Source organism: Zosterops lateralis (assembly GCF_965231275.1).
Source record: "Zosterops lateralis genome assembly, chromosome: 21".
Taxonomy (NCBI): domain Eukaryota; kingdom Metazoa; phylum Chordata; class Aves; order Passeriformes; family Zosteropidae; genus Zosterops; species Zosterops lateralis.
Window position 1 is genome coordinate 10,079,705 of NC_139781.1, and position 26,197 is coordinate 10,105,901.

The window sequence follows — 26,197 nt, forward strand, 5'->3', positions numbered from 1 at the left end:
ACTGCTGCCCCTGAGCCGAGGCCTTGCTGTGTCCCAGCACTAAACCCGGCAGGTGGGTCCTGCTTTTCCAGCCCTTTAATTCCACGGGCAATCCCAGATTCCCGGAGCTCCCCTGGGCCCAGCCTGGACTCGCTCCCTGGGAGCTGCACTTCAGTCTGCCTGAACCAAGGACCTCCTGTTTGAAACTTTATTTCTGCTGTTTTTCCTCTTGCAGGTAGTCAGCAAAAAAGGAGAGAGCCAGTGGGAAGTGGAGGCACTGGAAAGCCTTATCCCAGTGCAGGGTTCCCACTTTTCTCTCTGACTCCTGGAGAAATGCCTGATCAGAACCAGAGAGTGTCCATTTGATTTCCTGCCCTTTACAGTAGATCGTTGCTTTCAGCTGGTTTGTGTTCCTGGTGTCATCCTCCTCCTCCTCCTCCATGGATTTGTCAATAGAATTCCTGACTTTTGCTGAGTTGAATTTTGTTATTCCAGGATTTGTGGCTCTTTGGTTCCACTGAAACTTCCCATCTCTGCTGGGAGTTTCATCTGTCAAATCCAAGTAAGATTGGAGTTTATTTGGATTGTTACTCCCACAAATGAGAGATCCTTCTGGAATAGGAGTACATTGGCATGTTTAACTCCCTCTTCCCTTGAAAATCAGAGCAGAGGCAGCAGATTTGAAATCATCATTCCATGGACTTCCACAGACTTCCTGGCTGTTCCAAAAGTTTTCCATGTTAGAAATTCCTGAGCTTGTTTTGCAGGCAAGCTGGGAGTTGGATATTATTCCTTCCTTTTATTTGATGTTTAGCCTCTCTCTGATTTTAGTAAGGCTATATTTTTTTTCCTATTTTCTATCCTAATTGGAATTTTGCTAATTCTTAGGGGACATTTCCAAGGAAATTTCCCCAGTTAAGGTTGGTAAATCAAGAATGTGTCAGCACCATATCCACAGAATTCTGGGAATTCCCAGGAAAACTTGTAAGGTGTTTAATTGCCTTGATTAATCTCGTTTTCAAGTTCAGTTGAGTGTGTTTTTAATTACATAAGTTCCATTAAAACTTAAATCCTGGCCTAGTTGCTGTTCCTTGGACACAAGGGGGTGGTTCTTTCCTGCCTTGGCACATGTGGGTGTTCATCCCAAGTGAGCTTCCTGCTAAAACAGAATTTGTTTCCAAGAATTTTCTAGAAAACCTTATTTTCTGGGAGGCACTGGGTTTGTTTTCCCTATCCCTGCCTAATCAAGAAAACTCCTGGGGCCTGTGTTAGGCAGTGGCATGAGGGAAGGGCTGTGTTTATTTAATTTTGTATTTTATTTTACTTTTTTTTTTATTATTTTTATTTTTGTATTTTATGTTAAATATTGTATTGTGTTTAATGTTTTAATATATTTTTTGTTTTGTCTTTTTAAAATGCTTTTGGTTTATTTCTTTAATTTTTATATTTTTAGTCTTTTATTTATTTTTAAAATTTAAAATTTTTTCTTTATTACTATTTAAAATCTTAGTGACTTTTATTTTTTTTTTAAATTTATGGATATTATTTCAGTTTTTACATTCATGTTATTTATTTTGTATTTTAAATTTTTAAATTATATTTTAAATTTATTTTAGATTTTATTAATTTCTTTTTTTCTTTTTAATAACTTTTGAGGTTTTTTAAAAATTTTAATTTTGTTTTATTTTATAATTTTTTTTTTCATGTTTTCATAGTTCCTTTTTTTTTTTCCTTACTCTTTTTTTTCCCCCCAGTATGTGGAAGTTTGTTCCCGCCCCCATCCCGGGCAGGATAGGGCGTGGGGCGGAGCGTGGGGCGGAGCGTGGGGCGGAGCGTGGGGCGGAGCGTGGGGCGGAGCGTGGGGCGGAGCGTGGGGCGGAGCGTGGGGCGGAGCGTGGGGCGGAGCCGGGGGCGGAGCCGGGGGCGGAGCCGGGGGCGGAGCCGGGGGCGGAGCCGGGGGCGGAGCCGGGGGCGGAGCCGGGGGCGGAGCCGGGGGCGGAGCCGGGGGCGGAGCCGGGGGCGGAGCCGGGGGCGGAGCCGGGGGCGGAGCCGGGGGCGGAGCCGGGGGCGGAGCCGGGGGCGGAGCCGGGGGCGGAGCCGGGGGCGGAGCCGGGCAGCTCACGGGGCAGGGCCGGAGTTCTCGGTGTTTGGGTTTTGTCTGGGCTTGTCAGCCAAGTCATAAACAAGCCAACTCGGCTCCTGAACTCTCCAATGAATTTTTAAAACGCTTCCACAGAAGGACAAGTCAGGAGTGATTCTAAAGGAATATTTGTAAATGAAGGGTAAAGATTTCTGGGGAATTTCCTTAGGAATTATGAACCTCAGGCATATGGATTTTCGGGGGTGGAATCCTAGTTCCAGCCTCGGGCACCTGCAGGAGAAGAGGGGTCCTTATCCACAGCAAGGGAAGCCCGGTGCCCCATCGTGTCAGGTGCAGACAATGAACCGTCCCGGGAATGAACAGCAAGTCCCCTCTGCCTCACCCTCGGGCTGGCCGCAGCTGCAGGTGAGAGATGCCACAGGATGGGGAGGGGAGAGAGCAGCCCCAGGTGGAGCTGTGATGGATAATGATGGGGCGGTTCCAGGTTAAGAGGGCAGCCCCAGCTCATTTTGGTATCCAGCCGTGGGGAGTGAGGAGGTCACGCTGAGGTCCTGGCTGTGGGTCGTGGGGAGCACGTGGGTTTGGAGCGTTACTTGGGAGGCGATGGGGATCAAACCTTTATACTGAGCAACAGCACACGGTCAACCAGTGTGGGTTTATAGAGGGGACTTTTTTTTCCTTTTCAGCTTCATCTTAATAAACCCTCCCCGGTGCTCCCAGACGAAAAAGGAGTTATGGAGACAAAAGGAGTTCAAATTGATTGAAGAAACTCCTTTTTTCTGTTGTTGTCTGTGTTTAAAGTGGAGGGATTTTCTTTTCACCTGGAATTTAAATGAATAGTGGCAATTCTGTGTGGCCTTTATTCAATATGATTTTCTTAGGTGGTGCGTAGTGTTTTGTGTGACTTTTTTTGGTATTATTTGTTATATATAATTTGATTTTTGAGCAAAGGTAACTTTATGTGTGGGTTTGTTTGTATTTGAGGTAGAACTAATTTAAGTAGCTTTTTTGAGAGACTTCTGAAATGTGTTATTGGGGTTTTGTGTGTTGTATGGAGGGATCCAGGTTGGGTAGAGCTGGTTTTTTCTGTTTGGTGGTTTTTAGTGATTTATTGTGTAGCTTTATTCTGTTTGTAGGTGGTGTGATGGGGGATATGTGGTGTATTTAATTCATGTTTGGTTTCATAGTTCACGTTGGTCAGAGTATTTTTGAACTGAGTTTTGTTGTTGAATTATTTTTGGGGGATATTGTGTTTTTCCAGGGTTTATTGTCTAAGGTTTACAGTGGTGTAATTGGCTGTGGTGTGAGGTATAGGGGAGGCTTTTATTTATTTAGTGGTGGCTTTTATCATAGGGAGCATCTAGTGTTTGTTTTAGTGGGTTTGAGATGGTGTGATGTAGTTCATTTTTTAGGGTTTCTTAATATTTACAATTAAATGATTTTTTATTGTGTTATAGGGGTTTGTTTATTTAGCATGCTTGACTACAGTATACATTTTATAGTTTTGGATAATTTAGGAGATATTGTTTGTAGTCTAATGGATCTTTTGGTTTTGTGTGTATTTATAGGTGGTTTGTTTGTTTTGATGGTTTTGAGGAATTAAGAGTTCATTGAGTTAGGAATAATTGTTTTTGGTGCTGTTAATTTAAGTATATTTGTGCTACTTTTATTTCTATGGATTGAATTGTTTGTTGTTGTGGTTTAGGATAAACCTGAGAGGAAACTTTTGAATGGGTTTTTTTTAGAGAGTAAACTAAAATGGTCTCTCTTTTAAATTGGTTTGGGAAAGAACTTCTTTGGAGAAAAATGGGAAAAACTTTTTAACAAAGTGCTGACAAGCATAAAGAGTGAATGACATAAAATAATAAAACTTTCTGTTATTCTGTGGCGAGATGGTAAATTCAGAATGTCCTTGCTGTGGGTTGTAGCTCCTTTGGTCTCTTGTCAGCTCTTTCAGCATTGATAAAATGCCGAGGTCCAGGCCTCCTGGGCTGCAGGTGCAGCTCTCGGTGCTTCTCTGGGTTTTTCAGTCTGCAGCAGGTTTAATGAGCCTGGAGAAAAAGGGGAAAAAAAATCAGTGCAGGGAACTTCTCTGCCCTAAAACTAACAACTAACAAAGAGCCATCAGATCTGTGTGCTGCAGTCTGTCTGTGCCTCAGCTGAATACACTGGAGAGAGGGAATGCAGAGGAGTGACCACTGTTCTCTTAAAACAAGCTGTGTGCTTTTTCTTTCCTTGCTTTGCTCTCCAAATCAATCTGAAAGGTACAGAAGGCATTTGTGAAGGAGTTATTTTAACTATTTGATGGTTTTTGGCACTTCAAGTACTTGTTTTGGAGTGTTTGGGGTTTTGAGTTAGTTATAATGGGATAATTTTACTTCTAATTAGGTGTTTTTAGGTTTTATTGCAGTTAAAAGTTGTGACTTTCTTGTTTTGTTAGTAGAAATAGAAAATAGGTTTTGATTTTGTATATAGTGATGGGATTGGTGTATTAGTGTGGACTAAGGATTTAAAATTCTGTGGTTTTGATGTGTTAGCTTAATGAATTTATAGTTTAAAAGACGTGGGGTTTATGGTTCTTACTTGGTTAGAGGCAGGTCTTTAAATTGGGGGGGTTCTGGGTGTGTATTTTGGAGGTTTTTTGAAGGGAATGGACATGGGGTTATTTTTATTATATTTAGAAAATGGACTACGAGTAATAAGAGTTGGCTTTTTTTTTGCTGGACTTTTGTTTGCAATTCCTAAAATTGATATATTTGTGTGGTCAGGGTCGTGGTGTTTCTGGTGCAACTCTAAGCCTCCCTTATTGTTTGTGTGTTTCAGGTGGTCCAGTTGTCTCACACTGAGATGTCCTCACTGACCAGCCAACAGCCCTGCTGAGATCATCCCTGGATGTTTGGTTTTCTTCATGGCACCTGACTAAGAGGCAACAGCCCAGTAACAGCAGGAATTTCCCCGAGGGAGAGGTGGCCTTCTTTGGCACCTGATGTGGATTCTCATCCCTGGACATCCCAGAGATAAGTGAAGGGCTAAAAGCCACAGAGGGGATGAAAGTGGGGTGTGGGGTCATGGGTCACCGTGAGGGATTTTTGAGTCGGGTTTGGAGATGGGGATGTCCAAGATGTGACCCCTTTAGGGCACGTAAAGGGAAGGTCTCACAGTGCTGAGGTGTGCAGGGCAGAGCAGTCCCAGGGCACGTCGTGTCACTTGTCTGTTGTGCACTCTGTGTCTGTTGTGTGTTTTGTTTTGTGTGTCTTTTGCCTTAACCCTTCAAGGGGTCTTTTGGAGACCCCAGGCATCGTTCTTAACATCTCCCTATTCCTGGTGCTGATACCAGGCCAGGCATCAAACCCTTGACTCAGGAGCTCAGAGGCCCCTCAGAATCCGTCTCTCTTCACAAGTGTCCAGGCTGGTGCCTTTCCAGGTCTTGTTCTGAGCTGTATCCACAGCTGTGCACTGCCACCATCCATTCTGGTGGATTAGGTCTTGTCAGAATGCAGAGACAGGTACAGGATTCTGACCGTAGGATTCTCGGGCATCCATCTCTGCTTTTCTTGGAATCAGTGATCCCGTTGGCATCTTCTTCCTGCAGGGTTCTCTGAGCCCGGTCAGCTCCCCATGAGTCTTACCTCGGTCATCTCATTGCGAGTTCTCTCGGTCCTCAGGGTCATTCTTCTTGCTGAGATATTTCTGTCCCTGTTGTGTCTCCCCTTTTGTCCTGTCCTGTGTCACGGGTGTTGGTGTGTTTGGCCTGGAGCTGCTCTGCCTTGTTGCTTGTCTGAGTGTAGGGGGAATGGGAGAAGTCCTGGGGACTTGAAATTTGTCATGTGGGGTGTAGTTGGACTGTAGAGGGTATCCCTAGATGGACACAAAGTGTCTGCAGCTGTCAAGTTCTCCTGCAGCACTTTGACTGTTGTCCTGACTTTGTTTCAGGTGCAGATGGATTAAATCCATGGCAGAGTGCCCCATCCTGGGTGTGGGGGCTCCCCTGAGACGGTCAGTCACTGTTTGTGTTTGCAGGGGAGTGTAAATGGTGGCCATGTTACAGCACTGTTCTTTGTCTTTGTTTTTAGGAGGCAAAGTTGGATCTGTGCAGTCAAGGTGAAGTGGACAAGGTGAGCAGTGATGGGTGGACAGAAGCAGTTGCTGTTGCTCAAGTCTCACTTGCTGGTTCTACTCTAAGCATTCTCTGTTCTGTTTTATTTTATTTTAGGTGGTCCCTTTGGCAGATGTGCTGGCCCAGGATGCCAGAGGAGGGTAGATGGGTGCAACATTAAGGTTCACTTGTGCTGCGCTTCAGTCAGAGCGGGGATGTTGCTGTTTCACAGGAACTCAGCATGATTTTTCCTTTTTTGTTTCTTTGCAGGTGCTGCTGCTGCCCCAGGTGTGCCAAGGAATAGAGGGAGGGGGTGAGTTGGCACTTGGGCAGGTGGCCCACAGGTGAGTGCTGTGCTCAGTGTGTCCCTTTTCCTTTTGCTGGGTTCACTCTGGGCAGCCTCTGGAGTGGGGGGAGATCTGAGGGGGAGCCGGGACAGGGGTGCAGAGGAGCCCTGGGGGTGACTCTTCTGGAGGGGAATAGTCACATTTTCTGTTCTGTGGTCCCAGGTAGTGTGAGGAGGTGCACAGCTGGAGTTTGGATATGGCAGCACCGAGGTGGGAGCAGAGAACATCTTCAAATCCACGGAGCCAACACGTTCATTTCTGTCGAGGAGGGATTTTGTCTGCTCGTATTCCAAAAGCTGAGTGTTGGGGCTGGTGGTTGGGAGAAGGGGAAAAACCTTTTCAGTCCCAGGAGGCAATTTAAAGTTACCTTAGAGAGGAGAGGGCCCCAGTGGGATGGACCCCTCAGGAGTAAAAAGAGAGAGGGTGACACAAAGTGTCTGGAGCTGTTGAGTTCTCCTGCAGCACTTTGACTTTTGTCCTGACTTTCTTTCAGATGCAGATGGATTACATCCATGGCAGAGTGCCCCATCCCGGGTGAGGGGGCTCCCCTGAGAAGGTCAGTCACTGTTTGTGTTTGCAGGGGAGTGTAAATGGTGGCCATGTTACAGCACTGTTCTTTGTTTTTAGGAGGTAAGGCTGGATCTCTGCAGTCAAGGTGAAGTGGACGAGGTGAGCAGTGATGGGTGGACAGAAGCAGTTGCTTCTGCTGGAGTTTCACTTGCTGGTGCAACCCTAAGCCTCCTTTATTGTGTGTTTTAGGCAATCCACTTGCACTGCACTGAACTCCCCTCTCACCAACTGGACTGCTGTCCCAGTCTGCCTCATTCATGAGCCCTTGGGGAGCATTACAGGACTCTGTGGTGAAGCCTTGACCTTCTCCATTTGAAGGGGCCATCCAGGTGGGCTTTGGTAACAGCCGAGGAGTTGAGGTGTGTCAGGGAGGAGGAGGGAGGCTCTGCTCAAGTTTCAGCAGTGCCACATCACCTTGTCTGCTCTTAACCCAGGCACACCCCAATGTTGGTGTCTGAGCAGAGCTGGAGCACAGGGCCCGAGGACCTGGGTGTGCTTAGGAGGTGGTGAGTAGCAGAATTGCTGGTTTTTGGCCCATGTGCTGCTGAGATCACACGGTCACATTTGCTTTTCTTTATTGTAGCTGACGGAGAGACACCAGCCCAGTGACAGCAGGAATTTCCCCGAGGGAGAGGCACCTTCTTTGGCTTTTGACATGGATTGGCATCCCCAGATGTCCCAGAGATAAGTGGAGGGCTGGGAGCCACAGAGGGAATGAAAGTGGGATGTGGGGTCAGGGGTCACCAGGAGGATGTTTTAAATCAGGTTTGGAGATGGGGATGTCCAAGATGTGACCCCTTTAGGGCACATAGAGGGAAGGTCTCACAGTGCTGAGGTGTGCAGGGCAGAGCAGTCCCAGGGCATGTCCTGTCACTTGTCTGTTGTGCTTTCTGTGTCTTTGTGTGTTTTGTTTTGTGTGTCTTTTGCCTTAACCCTTCAAGGGGTCTTTTGGAGACCCCAGGCATTGTTCTTAAAATCTCGCTTTTCCTGGTGCTGATACCAGGCCAGGCATCAAACCCTTGACTCGGGAGCTCAGAGGCTCCTCAGAATCCATCTCTCTTCACAAGTGTCCAGGCTGATGCCTTTCCAGGTCTTGTTCTGAGCTGTATCCACAGCTGTGCACTGCCACCATCCATTCTGGTGGATTAGGTCTTGTCAGAATGCAGAGACAGGTACAGGATTCTGACCGTAGGATTCTCGGGCATCCATCTCTGCTTTTCTTGGAATCAGTGATCCCGTTGGCATCTTCTTCCTGCAGGGTTCTCTGAGCCTGGTCAGCTCCCCATGGGTCTTACCTCGGTTATCTCATTGCGAGTTGTCTCGGTCCTCAGGGTCATTCTTCTTGCTGAGATATTTCTGTCCCTGTTGTGTTCCCCCTTTTGTCCTGTCCTGTGTCACGGGTGTTGGTGTGTTTGGCCTGGAGCTGCTCTGCCTTGTTGCTTGTCTGAGTGTAGGGGGAATGGGAGAAGTCCTGGGATCTTGGAATTTGTCATGTGGGGTGTAGTTGGCCTGTAGAGGGTATCCCTAGATGGACACAAAGTGTCTGCAGCTGTCAAGTTCTCCTGCAGCATTTTGACTGTTGTCCTGACTTTGTTTCAGATGCAGATGGATTAAATCCACCCTCTTGTTTCCCCCGAGTACGTGGAAGGTTGTCTGTCAGCAAGGAAGAAGTTGAAAATTGACCTCGCGGTTTGCTGGACGTGTGGATAGAATTGAGAGTGCAGTTAGGCAAAATCCTCTGTATTTTCTGCTAAATTAAAAAACCTGATAACACCGTGGTGCCTGTTTTTTCCTTTCAGGTCTCATTCTCCCCATGCTCAGTATTACCAGCAGTAACTTCATGTCGAGGTGTATTTCAGAGGCAGAGATAAAATAATATAGACATTTTATTTTGTAACTCTTTGAACCTCCTTGTTTATTAGCAAAGACATCCAAAACTAAGGAAACAAAAAAAACCCCAAAACAAACCCCCCCCCAAACAACCTTCCTTCCCCAAAAGCACACAGAAAGAGAAAATATGCCCCTATTATTTTAAAAAAGGTTAAATATTTACCCCTTAGAAAACTAGGGTCATTCAATTCTAAATAACTGTCGTTCTGATGTGTTAGGTTAATGGATTCATATAGTTTAAAATATCGGTAAAAATGTCAAGAAGTAAATACGAATTGAAAAAATACAAATACAAAAAAATAAGAAAAATATAAGTAACAAAAATAGAACTATAAAATATGATAGATAATAGCAATATATACACTATTGATACAGTATAATATTACTTGTTCCATATATTATAATATGTAAAATATAGTTAATATAATGTACATGATATAATAGATAAATTGTAATGGTTATTAGATATATCACAATAAGAAATAGAAGAAATTTTGAAGTACAGCCTAAACTGAAGGCTTTTTTGGTTTTTGCTTGGTTGGTGGCTGGGTTCTCGTAGTTGTTGTGGTTGGGGGTCTTTTGGGGCATTTATTTTCGGGGATGTTTGGAAGGGGAATTTTGGCCACGTTCTTTTTTGCCTCCGCTCCCTGCGGCAGTGCAGCCACCATGTAGACACAGAGCGGTACTGCAGCTCTCCCCCGAGCCGATCTGTAAGGCAATGATGCCATCCTGTGGATAAAGATCGGTACTGCAGCTCCCCCCGAGCCGATCTGTAAGGCAATGCTGCCATCCTGTGGATAAAGATCGGTACTGCAACTGTCCCCCGTGCCGGTCCCGAGAGCTGTGCGGCAGTGCTGCCATCCTGTGGACATACAGCGGTACTGCAATTCTCCCCCGTGCCGGCACCCGAGGTGAGCAGCAGCCCCGTTCTCTGAGCTCACGGGCAGTGCTGCCGCCCGAGGACCGAAAGATCACGGCCAAAAGGGCGGGAAAAAAAAAGAGGGGACCCAGGGCACGTGGCAGCCGGCTGCCTGCGCTCAACCTGGACCAGGGAGCGGCCCGGGAGCGGTTTTTCCGCGGCATACGCAGGTGCGTGGACACGGGATGGGGGCTGAGCGGCGCCATGGCAGTGTTTGGGCAGGTGATGTTGTCAGGTGCTTGTGCGAGCAGCCAAGGGGGACATTTGTGGAGGGTGCCACAACCAAGATGGCGGCGCGACTCGGGGTGCTTGACCTTCTAAAAATGGCGGCGAAAAGCCCGGGAAAAAATGAGGACCACCATGTGTGTCTAGTTGACTGCCTGCACAAAAATCCCGACCACGGCGCCGCCCGACGACAGTTTTCTGTGACGTCTCCAGGTGTAGGGACACGGGCTGTGGGTTCAGCCACGCCGCCGGCGGATTCGGGTTACTCATTTTAGTCAGGCGCCTGTGTTAGACACCTATGGGGGGGCCTTAAGGGGCGCCACAACCAAGATGGCGGCTCGGCTCGCTGCTCTAGACCTTCTAAAGATGGCGGCGGGGCGGGGCGAAAGTGACGTAATACTCTCTGCCACCAAAAAAGGCGAGGTGTGACGAAAATGACCGAGAGTTGCCGAACAGCCGAAAAGAGCCGACTGCAAACGGAAATGACCGAGTTTAGCCGAACAGCCGAAAATAGCCGGGTCTCCCCGAACAGCCGAACACGTCCGACTTTCCCCGAACGTCGCCCCCCCTCAGCCGAACCGAACGCGCTGAGGGCAGTTCCAGGGTGGCCCCGGACCGGTGTCCGCCCTCACTGCCGCTTCCTCGGCCGGCCATTCAGGGCGGTGTCGGGGCCGCTGCCGATCCCCCGGCGGGCGGGCGGGACACGCTGGCGCTGTGCCCGGAGCTGGAGCCGAGCCGGGGGTTCCCAGGGAAGGCGGCAGGAGAAGCCGGTAAAGGGCCTGGAGTGCTCGTGTGGCCCCGAGGGCCCCCGGAACATCGATTTGGGGGGGTCTGTGCCAGCCGCTTATGGCCTCATGGAGAGGGATTTCTCACAAGGACACGCAGTGATGGACAAGGGGAACGGCTTCATCAGGATGAAGGGAGGCCGGTTTAGATTAAATATCAGGAAGGAATTGTTCCCTGTGAGGGCGGCGGGGCCCTGGCACAGGTTCCCCAGAGAAGCTGTGGCTGCCCCTGGATCTGGTGGAAGGTGTCCGTGCCCTGGGTGGGGCTGGAATGGGATGAGCTTTCCCTTCCACAATTCAGTGATTCTGGTGGTCTTACTGAGATCAGTCAGCCTGAGGGGCTGTTGCAATTTCAGGCTGGAAGTTGAGTGCTTGTAATTTACACAGTGTAAAGCAAGAATGATAGGTTAAAAAAATTCTGATGCATGACTTTTTTAATATAAAAAGCAGGGGGAGAGGTGCTTCCTTTTATTTTCTTCTGATTCAATTGTATTTCTCACTTACAGCACAGTAGAAACCCTGTTCTGCTCTGGCTGCTGAAGGACACTGCAGCATCTCCAGGTGCACCTGAAGGGATCTCGACACCGAGAGAGATTTGTTCTGTTTCCACATTGACTCTGTTGAAAGGTGAACGCAGAATGTCCACGGGTCACCCTGCCAGCTCCACTTGGCTCAGCAGGCATCGCAGGGAGGGCCCTCCTGTCATCTCTCTGGTGAGTCTGGAGGTGGGTTTTTCTGCTGCTCTGGGGCTGTGCTGGGACCCCTCAAATTCCAGTCAGAGGTGCTGGGCACTGCTGGGCCTTGGGGACACCACTGAGAGGCGGCTGCTTTGGTTCTTAATAACTGGAAATCCATGGATTGCTGGGTGATTCCCATAAGTTCTCCTATTTTTTAGGAGCTGCAGGGTGAGGTCAGCATTCTGAGGGAGGCCCTGGCAAAGCTGCCGAGGAGAAGGAACACGGAGCATCTGGGGGCCTCTCCCACCTGAGTTTCTCCTGGAGCGTGCTGCGTGTCATGCTGGATGTTTGACCTGGCTTTGGGGTGTTCTCCTGCAGTCCCAGCTCCAACTGCTGCCCCTGAGCCGAGGCCTTGCTGTGTCCCAGCACTAAACCCGGCAGGTGGGTCCTGCTTTTCCAGCCCTTTAATCCCACGGGCAATCCCAGATTCCCGGAGCTCCCCTGGGCACAGCCTGGACTCGCTCCCTGGGAGCTGCACTTCAGTCTGCCTGAACCAAGGACCTCCTGTTTGAAACTTTATTCCTGCTGTTTTTCCTCTTGCAGGTAGTTGGCAAAAAAGGAGAGAGCCAGTGGGAAGTGGAGGCACTGGAAGGCCTTATCCCAGTCCAAGGTTCCCACTTTTCCCTCTGACTCCTGGAGAAATGCCTGAGCATAACCAGAGACTGTCAGTTTGATTTCCTGCCCTTTACTGTAAATCGTTGCTTTCAGCTGGTTTGTGTTCCTGGTGTCATCCTCCTCCTCCTCCTCCATGGATTTGTAAATAGAATTCCTGACTTTTGCTGAGTTGAATTTTGTTATTCCAGGATTTGTGGCTCTTTGGTTCCACTGAAACTTCCCATCTCTGCTGGGAGTTTCATCTGTCAAATCCAAGTAAGATTGGAGTTTCTTTGGATTGTTACTCCCACAAATGAGAGATCCTTCTGGAATAGGAGTACATTGGCATGTTTAACTCCCTCTTCCCTTGAAAATCAGAGCAGAGGAAGCAGATTTGAAATCATCATTCCATAGACTTCCACAGACTTCCTGGCTGTTCCAAAAGTTTTCCATGTTAGAAATTCCTGAGCTTGTTTTGCAGGCAAGCTGGGAGTTGGATATTATTCCTTCCTTTTATTTGATGTTTTTCCTCTCTCTGATTTTAGTAAGGCTATATTTTTTTTCCCTATTTTCTATCCTAATTGGAATTTTGCTAATTCTTAGGGGACATTTCCAAGGGAATTTCCCCAGTTAAGGTTGGTAAATCAGGAATGTGTCAGCACCATATCCACAGAATTCTGGGAATTCCCAGGAAAACTTGTAAAGTGTTTAATTGCCTTGATTCATCTCGTTTTCAAGTTCAACTGAGTGTGTTTTTAATTACATAAGTTCCATTAAAACTTAAATCCTGGCCTAGTTGCTGTTCCTTGGACACAATGGGGTGGTTCTTTCCTGCCTTGGCACATGTGGGTGTTCATCCCAAGTGAGCTTCCTGCTAAAACAGAATTTGTTTCCAAGAATTGTCTAGAAAACCTTATTTTCTGGGAGGCACTGGGTTTGTTTTCCCTATCCCTGCCTAATCAAGAAAACTCCTGGGGCCTGTGTTAGGCAGTGGCATGAGGGGAGGGCTGTGTTTATTTAATTTCGTATTTTATTTTACTTATTGTTTATTTTTTTTTTAATTTTTGATTTTTGTATTTTAGGTTAAATATTGTATTGTGGTTAATGTTTTAATATATTTTTTGTTTTGTCTTTTTAAAATGCTTTTGGTTTATTTCTTTAATTTTTATATTTTTAGTCTATTATTTATTTTTAAAATTTAAAATTTTTTCTTTATTGCTATTTAAAATCTTAATGACTTTTATTTTTTTTAAAATTTATGGATATTATTTCAGTTTTTACATTCATGGTATTTATTTAGTATTTTAAATTTTTAAATTATATTTAAAATTTATTTTAGATTTTATTTATATTTTTTCTTTTTTAATAACTTTTGAGGTTTTTTAAAAATTTTAATTTTGTTTTATTTTATAATTTTTTTTTTCATGTTTTCATAGTTCCTTTTTTTTTTTCCTTACTCTTTTTTTTCCCCCGAGTATGTGGAAGTTTGGTCCCGCCCCCATCCCGGGCAGGGCGTGGGGCGGAGCGTGGGGCGGAGCGTGGGGGCGGAGCGTGGGGGCAGAGCGTGGGGGCGGAGCGTGGGGGCGGAGCGTGGGGGCGGAGCGTGGGGGCGGAGCGTGGGGGCGGAGCGTGGGGGCGGAGCGTGGGGGCGGAGCGTGGGGGCGGAGCGTGGGGGCGGAGCGTCAAGGCGGAGCCGGGGGCGGAGCGTGGGGCGGAGCGTGGGGCGGAGCGTGGGGCGGAGCGTGGGGCGGAGCGTGGGGCGGAGCGTGGGGCGGAGCGTGGGGCGGAGCGTGGGGCGGAGCGTGGGGCGGAGCCGGGGGCGGAGCCGGGGGCGGAGCCGGGGGCGGAGCCGGGGGCGGAGCCGGGGGCGGAGCCGGGGGCGGAGCCGGGGGCGGAGCCGGGGGCGGAGCCGGGGGCGGAGCCGGGGGCGGAGCCGGGGGCGGAGCCGGGGGCGGAGCCGGGGGCGGAGCCGGGGGCGGAGCCGGGGGCGGAGCCGGGGGCGGAGCCGGGGGCGGAGCCGGGGGCGGAGCCGGGGGCGGAGCCGGGGGCGGAGCCGGGGGCGGAGCCGGGGGCGGAGCCGGGGGCGGAGCCGGGGAGCTCACGGGGCAGGGCCGCGCTGGGCCGGAGTTCTCGGTGTTTGGGTTTTGTCTGGGCTTGTCAGCCAAGTCATAAACGAGCCAACTCGGCTCCTGAGCTCTCCAATGAACGTTTGAAACGCTTCCACAGAAGGACAAGTCAGGAGTGATTCCAAAGGAATATTTGTAAATGAAGGGTAACGATTTCTGGGGAATTTCCTTAGGAATTATGAACCTCAGGCATATGGACTTTCGGGGGTGGAATCCCAGTTCCAGCCTCGGGCACCTGCAGGAGAAGAGGGGTCCTTATCCACAGCAAGGGAAGCCCGGTGCCCCATCGTGTCAGGTGCAGACCATGAACTGTCCCGGGAATGAACAGCAAGTCCCCTCTGCCTCACCCTCGGACGGGCAGCAGCTGCAGGTGAGAGATGCCACAGGATGGGGAGGGGAGAGAGCAGCCCCAGGTGGAGCTGTGATGGATAATGATGGGGCGGTTCCAGGTGAAGAGGGCAGCCCCAGCTCATTTTGGTATCCATCCGTGGGGAGTGAGGAGCTCACGCTGAGGTCCTGGCTGTGGGTCATGAGGAGCACGTGGGTTTGGAGCGTTACTTGGGAGGCGATGGGGATCAAACCTTTACACTGAGCAACAGCACAAGGTGAACCAGTGTGGGATTATAGAGGGGACTTTTTTTTCCTTTTCGGCTTCATCTTAATAAACCCTCCCCGGTGCTCCCAGACGAAAAAGGAGTTATGGAGACAAAAGGAATTCAAATTGATTGAAGAAACTCCTTTTTTCTGTTGCTGTCTGTGTTTAAAGTGGAGGGATTTTCTTTTCACCTGGAATTTAAATGAATAGTGGCAATTCTGTGTGGCCTTTATTCAATATGATTTTCTTAGGTGGTGTGTAGTGTTTTGTGTGACTTTTTTTGGTGTTATTTGTTATATATAATTTGATTTTTGAGCAAAGGTAACTTTATGTGTGGGTTTGTTTGTATTTGAGGTAGAACTAATTTAAGTAGCTTTTTTGAGAGACTTCTGAAATGTGTTGTTGGGGTTTTGTGTGTTGTATGGAGGGATCCAGGTTGGGTAGAGCTGGTTTTTTGGGTTTGGTGGTTTTTAGTGATTTATTGTGTAGTTTTATTCTGTTTGTAGGTGGTGTGACGAGGGATATGTGGTGTATTTAATTCATGTTTGGTTTCATAATTCACGTTGGTCAGAGTATTTTTGAACTGAGTTTTGTTGTTGAATTATTTTTGGGGGATATTGTGTTTTTCCAGGGTTTATTGTCTAAGGTTTACAGTGGTGTAATTGGCTGTGGTGTGAGGTGTAGGGGAGGCTTTTATTTATTTAGTGGTGGCTTTTATCATAGGGAGCATCTAGTGTTTGTTTTAGTGGGTTTGAGATGGTGTGATGTAGTTCATTTTTTAGGGTTTCTTAATATTTACAATTAAATGATTTTTTATTGTGTTATAGGGGTTTGTTTATTTAGCATGCTTGACTACAGTATACATTTTATAGTTTTGGATAATTTAGGAGATATTGTTTGTAGTCTAATGGATCTTTTGGTTTTGTGTGTATTTATAGGTGGTTTGTTTGTTTGTTTTGATGGTTTTGAGGAATTAAGAGTTCATTGAGTTAGGAATAATTGTTTTTGGTGCTGTTAATTTAAGTATATTTGTGCTACTTTTATTTCTATGGATTGAATTGTTTGTTGTTGTGGTTTAGGGTAAACCTGAGAGGAAACTTTTGGATGGATTTTTTTTTTAGAGAGTAAACTAAAATGGTCTTTCTTTTAAATTGGTTTGGGAAAGAACTTCTTTGGAGAAAAATGGGAAAAACTATATATTTAACAAAGTGCTGACAAGCATAAAGAGTGAATGACATAAAATAATAAAACTTTCTGTTATTCTGTGGCGAGATGGTAAATTCAGAAAGTCCTTGCTGTGGGTTGTAGCTCCTTTGGTCTCTTGTCAGCTCTTTCAGCATTGATAAAATGCTGAGGTCCAGGCCTCCTGGGCTGCAGGTGCAGCTCTCGGTGCTTCTCTGGGTTTTTCAGTCTGCAGCAGGTTTAATGAGCCTGGAGAAAAAGGGGAAAAAAAATCAGTGCAGGGAACTTCTCTGCCCTAAAACTAACAACTAACAAAGAGCCATCAGATCTGTGTGCTGCAGTCTGTCTGTGCCTCAGCTGAATACACTGGAGAGAGGGAATGCAGAGGAGTGACCACTGTTCTCTTAAAACAAGCTGTGTGCTTTTTCTTTCCTTGCTTTGCTCTCCAAATCAATCTGAAAGGTACAGAAGGCATTTTTGAAGGAGTTATTTTAACTATTTGATGGTTTTTGGCACTTCAAGTACTTGTTTTGGAGTGTTTGGGGTTTTGAGTTAGTTATAATGGGATAATTTTACTTCTAATTAGGTGTTTTTAGGTTTTATTGCAGTTAAAAGTTGTGACTTTCTTGTTTTGTTAGTAGAAATAGAAAATAGGTTTTGATTTTGTATATAGTGATGGGATTGGTGTATAAGTGTGGACTAAGGATTTAAAATTCTGTGGTTTTGATGTGTTAGCTTAATGAATTTATAGTTTAAAAGACGTGGGGTTTATGGTTCTTACTTGGTTAGAGGCAGGTCTTTAAATTGGGGGGGTTCTGGGTGTGTATTTTGGAGGTTTTTTGAGGGGAATGGACATGGGGTTATTTTTATTATATTTGGAAAATGGACTACGAGTAATAAGAGTTGGCTTTTTTTTTGCTGGACTTTTGTTTGCAATTCCTAAAATTGATATATTTGTGTGGTCAGGGTCGTGGTGTTTCTGGTGCAACTCTAAGCCTCCCTTTATTGTTTGTGTGTTTCAGGTGGTCCAGTTGTCTCACACTGAGATGTCCTCACTGACCAGCCAACAGCCCTGCTGAGATCATCCCTGGATGTTTGGTTTTCTTTATGGCACCTGACTAAGAGACAACAGCCCGGTGACAGCAGGAATTTCCCTGAGGCAGAGACAGCCTTCCTTGGCACCTGATGTGGATTCTCATCCCTGGACATCCCAGAGATAAGTGAAGGGCTAAAAGCCACAGAGGGGATGAAAGTGGGGTGTGGGGTCAGGGGTCACCAGGAGGGGGTTTTAAATCAGGTTTGGAGATGGGGATGTCCAAGATGTGACCCCTTTAGGGCACATAGAGGGAAGGTCTCACAGTGCTGAGGTGTGCAGGGCAGAGCAGTCCCAGGGCACGTCGTGTCACTTGTCTGTTGTGCACTCTGTGTCTTTGTGTGTTTTGTTTTGTGTGTCTTTTGCCTTAACCCTTCAAGGGGTCTTTTGGAGACCCCAGGCATTGTTCTTAACATCTTCCTATTCCTGGTGCTGATACCAGGCCAGGTATCAAACCCTTGACTCGGGAGCTCAGAGGCTCCTCAGAATCCATCTCTCTTCACAAGTGTCCAGGCTGATGCCTTTCCAGGTCTTGTTCTGAGCTGTATCCACAGCTGTGCACTGCTGTGATCCATTCAGGTGGATTAGGTCTTGTCAGAATGCAGAGACAGGTACAGGATTCTGACCATAGCATTCTCGGGCATCCATCTCTGCTTTTCTTGGGATCAGTGATCCCGTTGGCATCTTCTTCCTGCAGGGTTCTCTGAGCCTGGTCAGCTCCCCATGGGTCTTACCTCGGTCATCTCATTGCGAGTTCTCTCGGTCCTCAGGGTCATTCTTCTTGCTGAGATATTTCTGTCCCTGTTGTGTCCCCCCTTTTGTCCTGTCCTGTGTCACGGGGGTTGGTGTGTTTGGCTGGAGCTGCTCCGCCTTGTTGCTCAGTCTGGGTGTGGGGGGAATGGGACAAGTCCTGGGGAGTTGAAATTTGTCATGTGGGGTGTAGTTGGGCTGTAGAGGGTATCCCTAGATGGACACAAAGTGTCTGGAGAGGTCAGGTTTCCCTGCAGCACTTTGACTCTTGTCCTGACTTTGTTTCAGGTGCAGATGGATAAAATCTACCCTCTTTTTTCCCCCGAGTATGTGGGAGGTTGGCTCTCAGCAAGGAAGAAGTTGAGAAATGACCTCCCTGTCTGCTGGACGTGTGGATATAATTGAGAGTGCAGTTACTAAAAATCCTCTGTATTTTCTGCTAAATTAATAAACCTGAACCGAGAAAGCTGTGATCACCGTGGTGCCTGTTTTTTCCTTTCAGGTCTCATTCTACCCATGCACAGTATTACCAGCAGAAACTTGATGTGGAGGTGTATTTCAGAGGCAGAGATAAAATAATATAGACATTTTATTTTGTAGCTCTTTGAACCTCCTTGTTTATTAGCCAAGAAATCCAAAACAAACCCCCTCTCCCCAAAAGCACACAGAAAGAGAAAATATGCCCATATTATTTTAATAAAGATTAAATATTTATCTCTTAGAAAACCAGGCTCATTCAATTCTAATTAACTATGGTTCTGATTTGTTAGGTCAATGAATTCATATAGTTTAAAATATCAGTAAAAATGGAAGTAAATACGAATTGAAAATAATACAAAAAAATAAAAATATAAGTAACAGTATGAGAACTATAAAATATGAAAGATAATAGGAATAGATACAGTATTGATACACTATATTATTACTTGTTCTATTAATTATAACATGTAAAATATACTTAATATAATGTACATGATATAATAGATAAATTTGTAATGGTTATTAGATATATCAAAGTAAGAAATAGAAGTTATTTTGAAATGCAGCCTAAACCGAAGGCTTTTTTGGATTCGGTTTGGTTGATGGCAGGCGATCTGTAAGGCAATGCTGCCATCCTGTGGATAAAGATCGGTACTGCAGCTCCCCCCGAGCCGATTTGTAAGGCAATGCTGCCATCCTGTGGATAAAGATCGGTACTGCAACTGTCCCCCGTGCCGGTCCCGAGAGCTGTGCGGCAGTGCTGCCATCCTGTGGACATAGAGCGGTACTGCAATTCTCCCCCGTGCCGGTACCCGAGGTGAGCAGCAGCCCCGGTCTCTGAGTTCACGGGCAGTGCTGCCGCCCGAGGACCGAAAGATCACGGCCAAAAAGGCGGGAAAAAAATGCAAAGATCCCGGACACGTGGCAGCCGACTGCCTGCGCGTGACCTGGACCAGGGAGCGGCCCGGGAGCGGTTTTTCCGCGGCATACGCAGGTGCGTGGACACGGGATGGGGGCTGAGCAGCGCCACGGCAGTGTTTGGGCACTCGATGTAGTCCAGCGCCTTTGCGAGCAGCCAAGGGGGACATTTGGGAGGGTTGCCACAACCAAGATGGCGGCGCGACTCGGGGTGCTTGACCTTCTAAAGATGACGGCGAAAAGGGCGGGAAAAAATGAGGACCCCCCATGTGCGTCTAGTTAACTGCCTGCAAAAAAAACCCGACCACGGCGCCGCCCGGGAACAATTTTCTGTGGCGTTTCCAGGTGTAGGGACACGGGCTGTGGGTTCAGCCGCGCCGCAGGCGGGTTCGGGTTACTCATTTTAGTCAGGCGCCTGTGTTAGACACCTATGGGAGGGCCTTAAGGGGCGCCACAACCAACATGGCGGCTCGGTTCGCTGCTGTTGACCTTCTAAAGATGGCGGCGGGGAGGGGCGAAAGTGACGTAATGCTCTCTGCCACCAAAAAAGGCGAGGTGTGACGAAAATGACCGAGAGTTGCTGAACAGCCGAAAAGAGCCGACTGCTGACGGAAATCGCCGAGTGTAGCCGAACAGCCGAGAATAGCCGACGGCTGACGGAAATCGCCGGGTTTCTCCGAACAGCCGAGAAGAGCCGACTACTGACGGAAATCGCCAGGTTTCCCCGAACAGCCGAGCCCAGCCGAGTTTCCCCGAACGAGCCGCGCCCGCCCGAGCCGGGGGCAGTTCCGGGCGCTCCCGGCCGGTGTCCGCCCTCACTGCCGCTTCCTCGGCGGGCCATTCAAGGCGGTGTCGGGGCCGCTGCCGATCCCCCGGCGGGCGGGCGGGCGGGACACGCTGGCGCTGTGCCCAGAGCTGGAGCCGAGCCGGGGCTCCCGGGGAAGGCGGCAGGAGAAGCCGGTAAAACGCCCGGAGTGCTCGTGTGGCCCCGGGAGCCCCCAGAACATTGATCTGGGGGGGTCTGTGCCAGCCGCTTATGGCCTCATGGAGACGGATTTCTCACAAGGACACGCAGTGATGGACAAGGGGAAGGGCTTCATCAGGATGAAGGGAGGCCGGTTTAGATTAAATATCTGGAAGGAATTGTTCCCTGTGAGGGCGGCGGGGCCCTGGCGCAGGTTCCCCAGAGAAGCTGTGGCTGCCCCTGGATCTGGTGGAAAGTGTCCGTGCCCTGGGTGGGGCTGGAATGGGATGAGCTTTCCCTTCCACAATTCATTGATTCTGGTGGTCCTGCTGAGCTCAGTCAGCCTGAGGGGCTGTTGCAATTTCAGGCTGGAAGTTGAGTGCTCGTAATTTACACAGTGTAAAGCAAGAATGAACGGTTAAAAAAATTCTGATGCATGATTTTTTTAATATAAAAAGCATGGAGAGAGCTGCTTCCTTTTATTTTCTTCTGATTCAATTGTATTTCTCACTTACAGCACAGTAGAAACCCTGTTCTGCTCTGGCTGCTGAAGGACACTGCAGCATCTCCAGGTGCACCTGAAGGCATCTCGACACCGAGAGAGATTTGTTCTGTTTCCGCATTGACTCTGTTGAAAGGTGAACGCAGAATGTCCACGGGTCACCCTGCCAGCTCCACTTGGCTCAGCAGGCATCGCAGGGAGGGTGCTCCTGTCATCTCTCTGGTGAGTCTGGAGGTGGGTTTTTCTGCTGCTCTTGGGCTGTGCTGGGACCCCTCAAATTCCAGTCAGAGGTGCTGGGCACTGCTGGGCCTTGGGGACACCACTGAGAGGCGGATGCTTTGGTTTCTTAATACCTGGAAATCCATGGATTGCTGGGTGATTTCCATAAGTTCTCCTATTTTTTAGGAGCTGCAGGGTGAGGTCAGTATTCTGAGGGAGGCCCTGGCAAAGCTGCCAAGGAGAAGGAACACGGAGCATCCGGGGGCTTCTCCCTCCTGAGTTTCTCCTGGAGCGTGCTGCGTGTCATGCTGGATGTTTAACCTGGCTTTGGGGTGTTCTCCTGCAGTCCCAGCTCCAACTGCTGCCCCTGAGCCGAGGCCTTGCTGTGTCCCAGCACTAAACCCGGCAGGTGGGTCCTGCTTTTCCAGCCCTTTAATCCCTCGGGCAATCCCAGATTCCCAGAGCTCCCCTGGGCCCAGCCTGGACTCGCTCCCTGGGAGCTGTACTTCAGTCTGCCTGAACCAAGGACCTCCTGTTTGAAACTTCATTCCTGTTGTTTTTCCTCTTGCAGGTAGTTGGCAAAAAAGGAGAGAGCCAGTAGGAAGTGGAGGCACTGGAAGGCCTTATCCCAGTGCATGGTTCACACTTTTCCCTCTGACTCCTGGAGAAATGCCTGAGCATAACCAGAGACTGTCAGTTTGATTTCCTGCCCTTTACTGTAAATCGTTGCTTTCAGCTGGATTGTGTTCCTGGTGTCATCCTCCTCCTCCTCCTCCGTGGATTTGTAAATAGAATTCCTGACTTTTGCTGAGTTGAATTTTGTTATTCCAGGATTTGTTGCTCTTTGGTTCCACTGAAACTTCCCATCTCTGCTGGGAGTTTCATCTGTCAAATCCAAGTAAGATTGGAGTTTCTTTGGATTGTTACTCCCACAAATGAGAGATCCTTCTGGAATAGGAGTAAATTGGCATGTTTAACTCCCTCTTCCCTTGAAAATCAGAGCAGAGGAAGCAGATTTGAAATCATCATTCCATGGACTTCCACAGACTTCCTGGCTGTTCCAAAAGTTTTCCATGTTAGAAATTCCTGAGCTTGTTTTCCAGGCCAGCTGGGAGTTAGATATTATTCCTTCCTTTTATTTGATATTTTTCCTCTCTCTGATTTTAGTGAGGGAATATTTATTTTTTCCAATTTTCCATTCTAATTGGAATTTTGGTACTTCTTAGGGGACATTTCCAAGGAAATTTACCCAATTAAGGTTGGTAAATCAGGAATGTGTCAGCACCATATCCACAGAATTCTGGGAATTCCCAGGAAAACTTGTAAAGTGTTTTATTGCCTTGATTCATCTCGTTCTCAAGTTCAACTGAGTGTGTTTTTAATTACATAAGTTCCATTAAAACTTAAATCCCGGCCTAGTTGCTGTTCTCTAGACACAATGAGGTGGTTCTTTCCTGCCTTGGCACATGTGGGTGTTCATCCCAAGTGAGCTTCCTGCTAAAACAGAATTTGTTTCCAAGAATTTTCTAGAAAACCTTTTTTTCCTGGAGGCACTGGGTTTGTTTTCCCTATCCCTGCCTAATCAAGAAAACTCCTGGGGCCTGTGTTAGGCAGTGGCATCAGGGGAGGGGTGTGTTTATTTAATTTCGTATTTTATTTTACTTATTGTTTATTTTTTTTTTAATTTTTGATTTTTGTATTTTATGTTAAATATTGTATTGTGTTTAATGTTTTAATATATTTTTTGTTTTGTCTTTTTAAAATGCTTTTGGTTTATTTCTTTAATTTTTATATTTTTTAGTCTATTATTTATTTTTAAAATTTAAAAATTTTTCTTTTTTACTATTTAAAATCTTAGTGACTTTTATTTTTTTTTAATTTATGGATATTATTTCAGTTTTTGCATTCATGTTATTTATTTAGTATTTTAAATTTTTAAATTATATTTAAAATTTATTTTAGAATTTATTTATATTTTTTCTTTTTTTATAGCTTTTGAGGTTTTTTTAAAATTTTTATTTTGTTTTATTTTATTTTATATTTTTTTTCATGTTTTCATTGTTCCTTTTTTTTTTCCTTACTCTTTTTTTTCCCCCGAGTACGTGGAAGTTTGGTCCCGCCCCCATCCCGGGCCGGGCGGAGCGTGGGGCGGAGCCGGGGGGGGCGGGCGGAGCCGGGCAGGGCCGGTGTTCTCGGTGTTTGGGTTTTGTCTGGGCTTGTCAGCCAAGTCATAAACAAGCCAATTCGGCTCCTGAACTCTCCAATGAATGTTTAAAACGCTTCCACAGAAAGACAAGTTATTAGTGATTCCAAAGAAATATTTGTAAATGAAGGGTAACGATTTCTGGGGAATTTCCTTAGGAATTATGAACCTCAGGCATATGGATTTTCGGGGGTGGAATCCCAGTTCCAGCCTCGGGCACCTGCAGGAGAAGAGGGGTCCTTATCCACAGCAAGGGAAGCCCGGTGCCCCATCGTGTCAGGTGCAGACAATGAACCGTCCCGGGAATGAACAGCAAGTCCCCTCTGCCTCACCCTCGGGCTGGCCGCAGCTGCAGGTGAGAGATGCCACAGGATGGGGAGGGGAGAGAGCAGCCCCAGCTGTGAGCTGGGAACAGTGAGGGGGGACAGAGCAGGCACAGGTGGGGCTGTGATGGATAACGATGGGGCGGTTCCAGGTTAAGAGGGCAGCCCCAGCTCATTTTGGTATTGAGGAGTGAGGAGCTCACGCTGAGGTCCTGGCTGTGGCTCATGAGGAGCACGTGGGTTTGGAGCGTTACTTGGGAGGCGATGGGGATCAAACCTTTCTACCCAGCAGCAGCAGAAGGTCAACCAGTGTGGGTTTATAGAGGGGACTTTTTTTTCCTTTTCAGCTTCATCTTAATAAACCCGCCCCGGTGCTCCCAGACGAAAAAGGAGTTATGGAGACAAAAGGAGTTCAAATTGATCGAAGAAACTCCTTTTTTCTATTGTTGTCTGTGTTTAAAGTGGAGGGATTTTCTTTTCACCTGGAATTTTAATGAATAGTGGCACTTCTATGTGGCTTTTATTCAATATGATGTTCTTAGGTGGTGCGTAGTGTTTTGTGTGACTTTTTTTGGTATTATTTGTTATATATAATTTGGTTTTTGAGCAAAGGTAACTTTATGTGTGGGTTTGTTTGTATTTGAGGTAGAACTGATTTAAGTAGCTTTTTTGCGAGACTTCTGAAATGTGTTGTTGGGGTTTTGTGTGTTGTATGGAGGGATCCAGGTTGGGTAGAGCTGTTTTTTTCTGTTTGGTGGTTTTTAGTGATTTATTGTGTAGCTTTATTCTGTTTGTAGGTGGTGTGACGAGGGATATGTGGTGTATTTAATTCATGTTTGGTTTCATAGTTCATATTGGTCAGAGTGTTTTTGAACTGAGTTTTGTTGTTGAATTATTTTTGGGGGATATTGTGTTTTTCCAGGGTTTATTGTCTAAGGTTTACAGTGGTGTAATTTGCTGTGGTGTGAGGTGTAGGGGAGGCTTTTATTTATTTAGTGGTGGCTTTTATCATAGGGAGCATCTAGTGTTTGTTTTAGTGGGTTTGGGACAGTGTGATGTAGTTCATTTTTTAGGGTTTCTTAATATTTACACTTAAATGATTTTTTATTGTGTTATAGGGGTTTGTTTATTTAGCATGCTTGACTACAGTATACATTTTATAGTTTTGGATAATTTAGGAGATATTGTTTGTAGTCTAATGGATCTTTTGGTTTTGTGTGTATTTATAGGTGGTTTGTTTGTTTGTTTTGATGGTTTTGAGGAATTAAGAGTTCATTGAGTTAGGAATAATTGTTTTTGGTGCTGTTAATTTAAGTATATTTGTGCTACTTTTATTTCTATGGATTGAATTGTTTGTTGTTGTGGTTTAGGGTAAACCTGAGAGGAAACTTTTGAGTGGGTTTTTTTTAGAGAGTAAACTAAAATGGTCTCTCTTTTAAATTGGTTTGGGAAAGAACTTCTTTGGAGAAAAATGGGAAAAACTATTTATTTAACAAAGTGCTCACAAGGATAAAGAGTGAATGACATAAAGTAATAAAACTTTCTGTTATTCTGTGGCGAGATGGTAAATTCAGAAAGTCCTTGCTGTGGGTTGTAGCTCCTTTGGTCTCTTGTCAGCTCTTTCAGCATTGATAAAATGCTGAGGTCCAGGCCCTGTGGCTGCAGGTGCAGCTCTCGGTGCTTCTCTGGGTTTTTCAGTCTGCAGCAGGTTTAATGAGCCCTAAGAAAAGGGGGGAAAAAATCAGTGCAGGGATCTTCCCTGCCCTAAAACTAACAACTAACAAAGAGCCATCAGATCTGTGTGCTGCAGTCTGTCTGTGTCTCAGCTGAATACACTGGAGAGGGAATGCAGAGGGGTGACCACTGTTCTCTTAAAACAAGCTGTGTGCTTTTTCTTTCCTTGCTTTGCTCTCCAAATCAGTCTGAAAGGTACAGAAGGCATTTTTGAAGGAGTTATTTTAACTATTTGATGGTTTTTGGCACTTCAAGTACTTGTTTTGGAGTGTTTGGGGTTTTGAGTTAGTTATAATGGGATAATTTTACTTCTAATTAGGTGTTTTTAGGTTTTATTGCAGTTAAAAGTTGTGACTTTCTTGTTTTGTTAGTAGAAATAGAAAATAGGTTTTGATTTTGTATATAGTGATGGGATTGGTGTATTAGTGTGGACTAAGAATTTTAAAGTCTGTAGTTTTGATGTGTTAGCTTAATGAATTTATAGTTTAAAAGACGTGGGGTTTATGGTTCTTACTTGGTTAGAGGCAGGTCTTTAAATTGGGGGGGTTCTGGGTGTGTATTTTGGAGGTTTTTTGAGGGGAATGGACATGGGGTTATTTTTATTATATTTGGAAAATGGACTACGAGTAATAAGAGTTGGCTTTTTTTTTGCTGGACTTTTGTTTGCAATTCCTAAAATTGATATATTTGTGTGGTCAGGGTCATGGTGTTTCTGGTGCAACTCTAAGCCTCCATTATTGTTTGTGTGTTTCAGGTGGTCCAGTTGTCTCACACTGAGATCTCCTCACTGACCAGCCAACAGCCCTGCTGAGATCATCCCTGGATGTTTGGTTTTCTTTGTGGCACCTGACTGAGAGACAACAGC

The 26,197-nt window shown here is 46.5% G+C and overlaps 1 long non-coding RNA gene across 1 annotated transcript; it reads left to right on the forward strand.

Annotated features, from left to right (window-relative positions):
* The first annotated feature begins 6,563 nt into the window (after positions 1–6,563).
* On the forward strand, positions 6,564–9,297 carry LOC310917882. The gene is made up of 2 exons (XR_014591513.1): positions 6,564–6,825; positions 8,699–9,297. It is a non-coding gene; the product is annotated as an uncharacterized lncRNA (long non-coding RNA).
* The last annotated feature ends 16,900 nt before the right edge of the window (positions 9,298–26,197 follow it).